Below are 13,462 nucleotides of genomic sequence, written 5' to 3' on the forward strand. Positions count from 1 at the left end.
GTTTCTTGGTGTTTCCCTCCAAAATTTTCGAAAATAAGGAGCATTAGATATAAAAATTTTAAGTTTTATGTCTTTTTATTGTTTTTCTCTTTTCTTATTGAATTCAAAAATATCTTTTTCCTTTATTTTAATTGATTTTTTGAATTTTACTTTTAAAAATTCAGATTTTATTTTAAAATTTTTTATTTTATCTTATCTTAGTTTTAAAATTTTAAAATTCAAATCTTTATCAAAAATCATATCCAAAATTTTTCAAATCTTCTTAATTAAGTAATTATTTTAGTCTTAAATTTCTTGTTCCTAATTTTCGAATTCTATATTTAATTTCAAACTATTTTATTCTCTTTTCTTTTATTATTTATTCGTTCCCTTTTTACAAAAAAAAATATTTAAAAATAAAAATATATATTCTATTTGCTATTCATATCAATTCCCTTTTCTCTATCATGGATATAAGTGGAATTGAACAGTCCAGAAGGACTCTGGAGTCATATGCCAACCCCACTACTGCTTCATATGGAAGTAGTATCTGTATACCCTCCATTGGAGTTAGTAGCTTTGAGTTGAATCCTCAGCTCATCATCATGGTGCAGCAAAGTTGCCAGTATTCCGGTCTTCCACAGGAAGAACCTACAGAGTTTCTGGCACAGTTTTTACAGATTGCTGACACAGTACATGATAAAGAAGTAGATCAGGATGTCTACAGACTATTACTGTTTTCATTTCCTGTAAAAGATCAAGCTAAGAGGTGGTTAAATAACCAACCTAAAGCTAGCATAAAGACATGGAAACAGCTATTAGAAAAATTCCTGAATCAATACTTCCCTCCAAAACGGATGACACAGCTAAGGCTGGACATCCAAGGCTTTAAACAAGGAGATAAAGAATCTCTTTATGATGCCTGGAAGAGATACAGAGAGATGCTAAGAAAATGCCCCTCTGAAATGTTTTCAGAATGGGTGCAGTTAGACATCTTCTATTATGGGCTTACAGAGAAAGCTCAAATTTCTCTAGATAACTCAGCTGGTGGATCTATACACATGAGAAAGACAATTGAAGAGGCTAGAAATCAGCATCTGTACCTAAATAGTGAATCTTCCATGAAAGAAGAGGCTAAAACAGTAACTGCTGAACTCAGTCCTGCAGAACAAATTACTGAATTCAATCAGCAATTAGATTTTCTAACAAAATAGCTGGCCGAATTCAAGGAGATATTACAAGATACAAAAAGGGCTAATATAAACATGGAAGTACAGTTGAAGCAAACAGAACAGCAGTTATCAAAACAAATAACAGAAGAATGCCAAGCAGTTCAATTAAGAAGTGGAAAAATATTAAATACCTCACTTCAAGGCAGCAGGAAGCCAAGAAATGAACAAACTGCTATTCACGATCCCTCTGAGGACAGTAAGAGCCCAGAGAGGAATAACTCTGGCGTTCAAATGCTAGAAACAAGCAATGATTTGGCGTTAAACACCCAATGGAAGCTCAGTTCTGGCGTTCAAATGCCAGGAACAAGTAAGGAGTTGGCGCCCAACACCACTCCAGCTTCTGACTCTGGCAATCAAATGCCAGTGAGGGATCAGACACACACAAGTGCTGATAACAACCCCTCTAAAAAGGCTTCTCCAACCACCTCTGTAGGAAGTAAACCTGCAGGAACTAAGGTTGAGGAATACAAAGTCAAGATGCCTTATCCTCAAAAACTCCACAAGGAGGAGCAGGATAAGCAATTTGCTCGCTTTGCAGACTATCTTCGGACTCTTGAAATAAAGATTTCGTTTGTAGAGGCACTTGAGCAAATACCTTCTTATGTCAAGTTCATGAAAGAGATCTTGAGTCATAAGAAGGATTGGAGAGAAACTGAAAGAGTTCTCCTCACTGAAGAATGTAGTGCAGTCATTCTAAAAAGCTTCCCAGAAAAGCTTAAGGATCCCGGGAGCTTTCTGATACCATGCACACTAGAGGGTAATTGCACCAAGACAACTTTATGTGATCTTGGAGCAAGCATCAATCTAATACCTGCATCCACTATCAAAAAGCTTGGTTTAACTGAAGAAGTCAAACCAACCCGGATATGTCTCCAACTTGCTGATGGCTCTATTAAATACCCATCAGGCATGATTGAAGACATGATTGTCAGGGTTGGGCCATTCGCCTTTCCCACTGACTTTGTGGTGCTGGAAATGGAAGAGCACAAGAGTGCTACTCTCATTCTAGGAAGACCTTTCCTAGCAACTGGACAAACTCTCATTGATGTCCAAAAGGGGGAAGTAACCCTGAGGGTTAATGAGGATGAGTTCAAGTTAAATGCTGTCAAAGCCATGCAGTATCCAGACACACCCAAAGACTGCATGAAAGTTGATCTTATTGACTCTTTGGTAGAGGAGATCAACATGGCTGAGAGTCTCGAATCAGAGCTGGAAGAAATCTTTAAAGATGTTCAGCCTGATTTGGAGGATTTAGAAGAATTGAAAGAACTTCTGAAACTTCCTCAGAAAGAGGAAACACCTCCTAAACCTGAGCTCAAGCCATTACCACCATCCCTGAAATATGCATTTCTGGGAGAAGGTGACATTTTTCCAGTGATCATAAGCTCTGCTTTAAATCCACTGGAAGAGGAAGCACTAATTCAAGTGCTAAGGACACACAAGACAGCTCTTGGGTGGTCCATAAATGACCTTAAGGGCATAAGCCCAGCTAGATGCATGCACAAAATCTTATTGGAGGATGATGCTAAGCCAGTGGTTCAACCACAGAGGCAGCTAAATCCAGCCATGAAGGAAGTGGTGCAGAAGGAGGTCACCAAGTTACTAGAGGCTGGGATTATTTATCCTATTTCTAATAGCCCCTGGGTGAGCCCTGTTCAAGTTGTCCCCAAAAAGGGAGGTATGACAGTGGTTCATAATGAAAAGAATGAACTGGTTCCTACAAGAACAGTTATAGGGTGGCACATGTGTATTGACTACAGAAGGCTCAATACAACCACCAGAAAGGATCATTTTCCTTTACCATTCATAGACCAGATGGCAGAGAGACTAGCAGGTCATGAATACTACTGCTTTTTCAATGGCTATTCAGGTTATAACCAAATTGCAGTAGATCCTCAGGACCAAGAGAAAACAGCATTCACATGTCCTTTGGGAATGTTTGCTTACAGGAGGATGCCCTTTGGTCTGTATAATGCACCTACAACCTTTCAGAGATGCATGCTCTCTATCTTCTCTGATATGGTAGAGAAATTCCTGGAAGTCTTCATGTATGACTTTTTAGTATTTAGAGACTCATTCAGCTCCTGCCTTAACCATTTAGCACTTGTTCTAAAAAGATGCCAAGAGACCAACCTAGTTTTAACTGGGAAAAATGACACTTTATGGTGACTGAAGGAATTGTCCTTGGGCATAAAATTTCAAACAAGGGAATAGAGGTGGATCAAGCTAAAGTGGAAGTAATTGAAAAATTACCACCACCTGCTAATGTTAAGGCAATCATAAGCTTTTTGGGGCATGCAGGATTCTACAGGAGGTTTATAAAGAATTTTTTAAAAATTGCAAAACCCCTGAGTAATCTGCTAGTTGCTGACACGCCATTTGTGTTTGACACAGAGTGTCTGCAAGCGTTTGAGACTCTGAAAGCTAAGCTGGTCACAGCACCAGTTATTTCTGCACCAGACTGGACATTACCATTTGAACTAATGTGTGATGCCAGTGATCATGCCATTGGTGCAGTACTGGGGCAGAGGCATGACAAGCTTCTGCATGTCATTTATTATGCTAGCCGTATTTTAAATGATGCCCAGAAAAATTACACAACAACAGAAAAAGAATTGCTTGCAGTGGTTTATGCCATTGACAAGTTTAGATCATACTTGGTAGGATCAAAAGTGATTGTGTACACTGACCATGCAGCTCTTAAATATCTACTCACAAAGCAGGATTCAAAACCCAGGCTCATAAGATGGGTGTTTCTTCTGCAAGAGTTTGATATAGAAATAAGAGACAGAAAAGGGACAGAGAACCAAGTGGCTGATCATCTGTCCCGAATAGAGCCAATAGAAGGGGCGCCCCCCCTCTTTTGAGATCTCTGAAACCTTTCCGGATGAGCATTTATTCGCCATTCAGGAAACACCATGGTTTGTAGACATTGCAAACTATAAAGCTGTAAGGTTCATACCCAAGGAGTACAGCAGGAAACAAAAGAAAAAATTAATTACTGATGCAAAGTACTACTTGTGGGATGAACCCTATCTCTTTAAGAGATGTGTAGACGGAATAATCCGTAGGTGTGTACCTAGAGAGGAAGCACAGAAGATCTTATGGCATTGCCATGGATCACAATATGGAGGCCATTTCGGAAGTGAGCGAACAGCCACCAAGGTCCTCCAATGTGGCTTCTACTGGCCTACCCTCTATAGAGATTTCCGAGAGTTTGTACGTAACTATGACAGTTGCCAGAGAGTTGGTAATCTGCCTCATGGTTACGCCATGCCTCAACAAGGGATCTTGGAGATTGAGTTGTTTGATGTATGGGGAATTGACTTCATGGGGCCTTTCCCACCATCATACTCAAACACTTATATTCTGGTGGCAGTCGATTATGTATCAAAATGGGTAGAGGCCATTGCCACACCCACTAATGATACTAAGACAGTACTGAAGTTCCTCCAGAAACATATCTTCAGCAGGTTTGGTGTCCTTAGAGTACTAATCAGTGATAGGGGCACTCACTTCTGCAACAAACAGCTTTACTCTGCCATGGTCCGGTATGGGATTAGCCACAAGGTGGCCACTCCATATCATCCACAGACAAATGGGCAAGCTGAAGTCTCTAATAGAGAACTAAAAAGAATCCTGGAATGGACTGTCAGTACCCATAGAAAGGATTGGGCAAGAGGGTTGGATGATGCTCTGTGGGCTTACAGAACAGCATTCAATACTCCTATAGGAACCTCTCCATACCAGCTTGTGTATGGTAAGGCCTGTCATCTGCCCGTGGAACTGGAACATAAAGCCTACTGGGCAACCAGATTCCTGAACTTTGATGCCAAATTAGCCGGAGAAAAAAGATTACTCCAGCTAAATGAGCTAGAGGAATTTAGACTCACTGCTTTCGAAAATGCCAAGCTTTATAAGGAGAAATAAAAAAGATGGCATGACAGAAAGCTGTCATCAAGAGTCTTTGAACCAGGACAAAAGGTTCTACTGTTTAACTCTAGACTCAGGCTATTCCCTGGGAAACTGAAATCCCGGTGGAGGGGACCATATGTAATTACAAGTGTATCACTATATGGTTATGTGGAGCTTCAAGACATTGATTCTGATAAAAAGTTCATTGTTAATGGACAGAGAATCAAACACTATCTTGAAAGCAATGTTGAGCAAGAGTGCTCAAGGCTGAGGCTAGATTAAAAGCTCAACAAGGTCCAGCTAAAGACAATAAAGAAGCGCTTGCTGGGAGGCAACCCAGCCATTGGGAAAACTTTTTCTGTTATTTTGCCCTATTCTTGATTTTATTTGTTTATATAAAGTTCATTGTTAATAAGGTAAAGAGTCAATTGTATAAGTTCACAGGGTTACAGAAGGATTCAGCACACAAAACAGAGAGAAAGAGCTCACTGGCAAAAAAACACCAGTAAGAGGCACAACTGGGCGTTAAACGCCCAAAAGGAGCATCTACTAGGCGTTTAACGCCAGTAATGATAGCCATCTGGGCGTTAAATGCTAGAAAGAAGCAACTTCTGGACGTTTAACGCCAGATTGACAGCATCCTGGGCGTTCAGAAAAACGCCAAGTGACATAGGGGTTTCTGGCGTTTAACGCTAGCTAGAAGCAACAGCTGGGCGTTAAACGCCCAGACCAAGCACCAACTGGGCGTTAAACGCCCAAAACATGCAGCAGTTGGGCGTTTAACGCCAGGAATATGGGGAGTAGGCAATTTCGTTTTCAATTAAAATTTTTTCCATTTTTTATGTTTCAATTCATAATTTCTTGCACAAACATGTCACAAACCCTAATTTTTAAAAACCCTAATTTCAAAAAAATCAAATGTATCTTAATTCATAAGCCCTTTTTTCAAATCCTTTTCAAAACAAAGCTATCTCTTTTCACTCTAAAACCCTTTCAAATCATCAATATCTTTTTCAAATCTTCACATCATCTTTTTCAAAATTCAGATTTTTCTTTTTCAAATATCTTTCATATCTTTTCAATTTTAAATCATATCTTTTTCCTGTTATACTTATCTTTTACAAATCATATCTTCTATCATATCTCCTTCTAAATTTTCGAACCCACCCTCCCTTTTTCCCTTTAAATCCTCATTCGGCCTCCTCCTATCCTCCACAAGTTGCGCTTGGCTCTCCCTCTTTCCCTCTCCTTTATTTTCTTTTTCTTGAGGACAAGAAAACCTCTAAATTTGGTGTGTTTATCCGTGATCACTAAGCCAATACCCACTAAAATCATGGCTCCCAAGGGAAAACAAACCGACTCAAGAGGCAAGAAGGAGAATATTCTAAAACCACTTTGGAATCAAGGGAAGTTCATAACCAAAGAACATTCAGACCATTTTTACAAAATAATGAGTGTAAGATCGGTGATCCCGGAAGTTAAATTCGATCTGAAAGAAGATGAATATCCGGAGATCCAAGAGCAAATTCGAAACAGGAGCTGGGAAGTCCTGGCTAATCCTGAAACAAAGGTGGGAAGAAACATGGTTCAAGAATTCTATGCTAATCTATGGCTGACGGACAGGCAGAGAATTGCTGGAACTGCATTCTATGACTATAGAACTCTGGTCAGAGGGAAGGATGTTCACGCCCAGCCTGACAAAATAAGGGAAATCTTCAAGCTGCCTCAACTACAAGATGACCCAGATTCCTTCAATAGGAGAATGATGAGATCAAACCTGGGATTGGACAAAATCCTAGAGGACATATGCCTCCCTGGAGCCAAGTAGACAACCAACACAAAGGGTGCCCCGAACCAACTCAAGAGAGGAGATCTCAAACCAGTTGCCAGAGGCTGGCTGGACTTCATTGGGCGCTCTATACTGCCCACCAGCAACCGCTCTGAGGTCACCATCAGAAGAGCAGTGATGATTCATCGCATTATGCTAGAAAAAGAAGTGGAAGTTCATCAGCTGATTGCTTGTGAGCTCTACAAAATTGCAAACAAGAACTCCAAAGATGCCAAATTGGCTTATCCAAGCTTAATCTCTTTGCTATGTAAAGATGCTGGAATAAAAATGGGAGTAGATAAGTATATCTCAGTTGAACAACCAATCACCAAAAAGTCTATGGAAGGACTACAAGTGCAGGACGACCCCATCAAGAGAAAATCAGAGGAGCTCCTCCCGAAAATCCCTCAAATTGAATACTGGGAGTGCCTAGAAGCATCTGTCACCAAGTTGCAAGAAGCTGTGGATCAACTGAAGGAAGAACAGCAAAATCAAAACAGCATGCTATGCAAACTGCTTAAAGAACAAGAAGAGCAAGGGCGTGACATAAAGGAACTGAAGCGCCAGAAGCTGTCTCTTGAAGGGCCAAGCACTCCACAGGCTAAAGAGGCATCTACCTCCCAAAATAAAGGTTGTTGAGTCCTAACTCTGAGATAACCTTTTATCTATGTTAAGAGTATCTGAGTATTAGAGTTAGAGTCATTTATTTTTATGTCTTTAATTTCCTGTCTTTTATTATTAAGTGTCTTCTTTTATGCCTAATTTATATTATTTTTATTAAATAATAAATAAAAATTAGAGTCTATGCCTTAAAGTCATGAATATCCTATGAATCCATCACCGTTCTTAAATAAAAAAAATGTTTTAATTACAAAAGAACAAGAAGTACATGGTTTCAAATTCATCCTTGAAACTAATTTAATTATTTTGATGTAGTGACAATACTTTTTGTTTTCTGAATGAATGCTTGAACAGTGTATATGTCTTTTGAAGTTGATGTTCATGAATGTTAAATATGTTGGCTCTTGAAGAATAAGGAAAAAGGAGACATGTTATTTGATGATCTGAAAAAAAAAAAAAAATGATTCTTGAAGCAAGAAAAAGCAGTGAATACAAAAGCTTGCGAAAAAAAAAAAAGAAAAAACAAGCAGAAAAAGCCAAAAGCTCTTTAAACCAAAAGGCAAGAGAAAAAAGCCAATAGCCCTTAAAACCAAAAGGCAAGGGTAAATAAAAAGGATCCAAGGCTTTGAGCATCAGTGGATAGAAGGGCCTAAAGGAATAAAATCCTGGCCTAAGCTGCTAAACTAAGCTGTCCTTAACCATGTGCTTGTGGCGTGAAGGTGTCAAGTGAAAACTTGAGACTGAGCGGTTAAAGTCAAGGTCCAAAGCAAAAGAAGAGTGTGCTTAAGAACCCTGGACACCTCTAATTGGGGACTTTAGCAAAGCTGAGTCACAATCTGAAAGGGTTCACCCAGTTATGTGTCTGTGGCATTTATGTATCCGGTGGTAATACTAGAAAACAAAGTGCTTAGGGCCACGGCCAAGACTCATAAAGTAGCTGTGTTCAAAAATCAATATACTGAACTAGGAGAATCAATAACACTATCTGAATTCTGAGTTCCTATAGATGCCAATCATTCTGAACCTCAATGGATAAAGCGAGATGCCAAAACTATTCAAGAGGCAAAAAGCTATAAGTCCCGCTCATCTGATTGGAGCTAAGTTTCATTGATATTTTAGAATTTATAGTATATTCTCTTCTTTTTATCCTATTTGATTTTCAGTTGCTTGGGGACAAGCAACAATTTAAGTTTGGTGTTGTGATGAGCGGATAATTTAGACGCTTTTTGGCACTGTTTTTAGTATGTTTTCAATGTAATTTAGTTAGTTTTTATTATATTTCTATTAGTTTTTTAATAAAAATCACAATTCTGGAATTTAATATGAGTTTGTGTGTTTTTCTGTAATTTCAGGTACTTTCTGGCTAAAATTGAGGGAGCTGAGCAAAAATCTGATTCAGGCTGAAAAAGGACTGCTGATGCTGTTGGATTCTGACCTCCCTGCACTTGAAATGGATTTTTCTGGAGCTACAGAACTCCAAATGGCGCGCTCTCAATTTCGTTGGAAAGTAGACATCCACGGCTTTCCAGCAATATATAATAGTCCATACTTTACTCAAGGATAGGCGACGTAAAAAGATAGTGACTTGAAGAGAAGATTGTTGAAAAGATATGGTTTTGAAAAAGATATGGTTTGACCAAGTCAACCCTTCCTTTCCTACCTTAGAATTCGAATGGATGGCTTGCATCCTTTTGGGCGTTGAATGCCCAAGGAACTCTCCTGGTGGCATTCAACGCCAGCTCTTCATCCCTTAATGGGCATTGAACACCCAGGGTACCCCTAGTGGCATTCAACGCCAGGACTCTATGCCTCAATGGGCGCTGAATGCCTAGGGCACCCCCCTGGTGACATTCATCACCAGGTCTTTACCCTATTTTGGGCGTTGAACGCCCAATCATCCCCCTTGTGGCGTTCAACGCCAGCCTAACTATCTTTCATGGGCGTTGAACGCCCATTCTTCTCCTTGTCTGGCATTCAATGCCAACAAGGAGTCTTTCCCAGGGTATTCTGAATTCAATTATGGATGTTCCTATTTTTAATCTAGGTACTGCACATGATCACAAACATTAAATAGTAGGGGAAGACCATGAAATTTAATATGGAATGAACTAGAATTGAATAAAACTAAGAACAAGTAAAAGAACTAAAAACAGTAATATGCTACGTATGGTTGGGTTGCCTCCCAATAAGTGCTTCTTTACTGTCACTAGCTTGACATTCCTGCTGCTATGTTAGCAGTAGAGTGGAGATCTCTTGCTCCAGAGTATCCCCTAGATAATGCTTGACCCTTTGTCCATTTACTATGAACCTTTTCGCAGAATGTCTGTCTTAGAGCTTTATATGACCGTAGGGTGAGACATTAGTGACCAAAAAAGTTCCTATCCACCTGGACTTGATCATGCCATTTCTTAGCTCTTTCCTTGTAAATTTTGCATTGTTGAATGCAGCTTGTCGGAATTCATCCAACTCATTTAATTAGAGCAGTCTTTTATCTCTTGCAACCTTGGAATCAAAGTTGAGGAATTTGGTTGCCCAGTAGGCTCTGTGTTCCAGTTCCATTGGTAAGTGATAGGCTTTCCCATAGACCAGTTGGTAGGGAGACTTCCCAATAGGGGTCTTGAAAGCTGTTCGATATGTCCAAAAGGCATCATCCAGCTTCCGTGCCCAGTCCCTCCTGGAGGTGCTCACCGTTCTTTCCAGGATTCTTTTGAGTTCTCTATTGGAGACCTCGATTTTCCCATTTGTCTACGGAGGGTATGGAGTTGCCACCCTGTGGCAAACACCATAATGGTGCAGAACTGAGTCAAGTTGTCTGTTACAGAAATTGGTGCCTCCGTCACTGATCAGTGTCCTTGGGACACCAAATCAGCTGAAAATGTACTTTTGGAGGAATTTCATCACCACTTTGGTGTCATTGGTAGGTGATCCGATTGCCTCAACCTATTTAGACACATAATCTACTGCCACAAGGATGTACATGTTCGAATATGAGGATGGAAAGGGGCCCATAAAATCTATTTCCAATACATCTAATAGCTCAATTTCTAAAGTTCCTTGTTGAGGCATCTCATGATTATGAGGGAGATTTCCAGCCCGTTGACAACTGTCACAGTTACGGACAAACTCTCTGGAGTCCTTGAAGAGCGTGGGCTAGTAAAAGCCACTCTGAAGGACCTTGGTGACTGTACCCTCACCTCTAAAATGGCCTCCATAATATGAGCCATGGAAATGCAATAGTATTTGCTGCCTCTCTTCCATAAAGACACAACGATGGATTATACCGTCCGAGTACCTTTTAAAAAGGTACGGTTTATCCCACAAGTAGTACTTAGCATTATGGATGAGCTTCTTAACTTGCTGTCTATTATATCCCTTCGGGACGAACCTTATTGCCTTGTAATTTGCAATGTCAACAAACCAAGGTGCCTTGCATATTGCAAAGAATTGCTCATTAGGGAAGGTCTCAACTATCTCCGTAATGGAAGGAGACGTCCCTACTGCAGGTTCAATCCTGGACAGGTGATCAGCCACTTGATTCTTGGACCCTTTTCTGTCCCTTATTTCTATGTCAAATTCTTATAAGAGCAAGACCCATCTTATCAATCTGGGTTTAGAGTCCTGCTTGGACAGAAGATACTTGAGAGAAGCATGTTCTGTATAAATGATGACCTTAGATCCTATTAAATAAGATCTGAACTTGTCAACGGTGTAAACCACTGCAAATAGCTCCTTCTCTGTGGTGGTGTAATTTTTCTATGCGTCATTTAAAACATGACTGGCATAATAAATGATGTGTAAGAGCTTATCACGTCTCTGCCCCAGGATGACACCAATTGCATGATCACTACATCACACATCAATTCGAACGGAAGGGTCCAGTCAGGTGTAGATATGACAGGTGAAGAGATAAGATTTATTTTTAGAGTTTCGAAGCCATCCCTGCACTCTTTATTAAAAATAAAAGGAGTGTCAGTGGCTAAGAGATTGCCTAGGGGTTTTGCAATTTTGGAGAAATCTTTGATAAACCTCCTATAGAATCCCGTATGTCCTAAGAAGCTTCTGATTGCTTTAACATTAATAGGTGGCGGTAACCACTTAATTACTTCCACCTTGGCCTGGTCGACCTCTATCCCCTTGTTGGAAATTCGATGTCCAAGAACAATGCCTTCAGTTACCATAAAATGGCATTTCTCCCAATTTAAAACAAGGTTAGTTTCTTGGCATCGTTTCAGAACTAGGGCCAGATGGTTAAGGTAGAAATCAAAGGAATCCCCAAAGATAGAGAAATCATCCATGAATACTTCAAGCAATTTCTCAACCATGTCTGAAAAGATGGAGAGCATACACATTTGAAAGGTGGCAGGTGCATTACAGAGGCCAAATGGCATCCTCCTATAAGCAAACACTCCATATGGGCATGTAAATGCTATTTTTTCTTGATTTTGGGGATCTATTGCAATTTGATTATAGCCTGAGTATCCATTCAGGAAGCAGTAAAAAGCATGCCCAGCTAGTCTCTATAGCATCTGGTCTATGAATGGCAAAGAAAAATATTTCTTCCGTGTGGCGTTATTGAGTCTTCTATAATCAATGCATATGCGCCACCCTGTCACTATCCTTGTGGGGATTAGTTTATTCTTTTCATTATGGACCACCGTCATCCCTCCCTTTTTGGGTACAACCTAGACAGGACTGACCCAGGAGCTATTAGAGATGGGATAGATAATCCCAACCTCCCATAGCTTAGTAACTTCTTTCTTTACTACTTCCTTCATGGCGGGGTTCAGCCGCCTCTGTGGTCGTACCACAGGTTTGGCATCATCCTCGAGCCTTATCTTGTGCATGCAACGAGTTGGGTTAATCCCTTTTAAGTCACTAATGGTCCAGCCTAGAGCTGTTTTGTGTGTTTTCAACACCTAAATCAGTGCTTCTTCCTCTTGTGGCTTCATAGAAGAACTTATGATTACAGGATAAGTGTCACCATCTCCTAGAAACACATATTTCAAAGATGATGGCAGCGGCTTGAGCTCGATTTTGGGAGGTTCATCCGCCACTTTAGGGGATTTTAAAGCCTTCTCTTGCTCTTCTGACGCTTCCTTGTCAAAATTGACATCTCAAGGATGTCTTGAAGCTCCTCCTTCAGGCTCTCAACTGAATGTGTCTCTGATGAGTGGATAATTTATACGCTTTTTGGCATTATTTTTAGTATGTTTTTAGTATAATTTAGTTAGTTTTTATTATATTTTTATTAGTTTTTAAATAAAAATCACATTTCTGGACTTTACTATGAGTTTATATATTTTTCTATAATTTCAGGTATTTTCTGGTTGAAATTGAGGGAGCTGAGCAAAAATCTGATTCAGGCTGAAAAAGGACTGCAGATGCTGGTGGATTCTGACCTCCCTGTACTCGAAATGGATTTTCTGGAGCTACAAGAGTCCAAATGGCGCACTCTCAATTGTGTTAAAAAGTAGACATCCAGGGCTTTCCAGAAATATATAATAGTCCATACTTTGTTCAAGTATAGATGACGTAAACGGGCGTTCAATGCCAATTTTATGTTGCAGTCTGGCGTCAAACGCCAAAAACAGGTTACAAATTGGAGTTGGACGCCAGAAACAGGTTATAACCTGGCGTTCAACTCCAGAAACAGCCTAGGCACGTGAGAAGCTTAAGTCTCAGCCCCAGCACACACCAAATGGGCCCCAGAAGTGGATTTCTGCACCAATTATCTTAGTTTATTCATTTTCTGTAAACCTAGGTTACTAGTTTAGTATTTAAACAACTTTTAGAGATTTATTTTGCAACTCATGACATTTTAGATCTGAACTTTGTACTCTTTGACGGCACGAGTCTCTGAACTCCATTGTTGGGGGTGAGGAGCTCT

This window comes from Arachis ipaensis, chromosome B2, assembly GCF_059453495.1.
Source record: "Arachis ipaensis isolate K30076 ecotype BB chromosome B2, ASM5945349v1, whole genome shotgun sequence".
Lineage (NCBI taxonomy): Eukaryota > Viridiplantae > Streptophyta > Magnoliopsida > Fabales > Fabaceae > Arachis > Arachis ipaensis.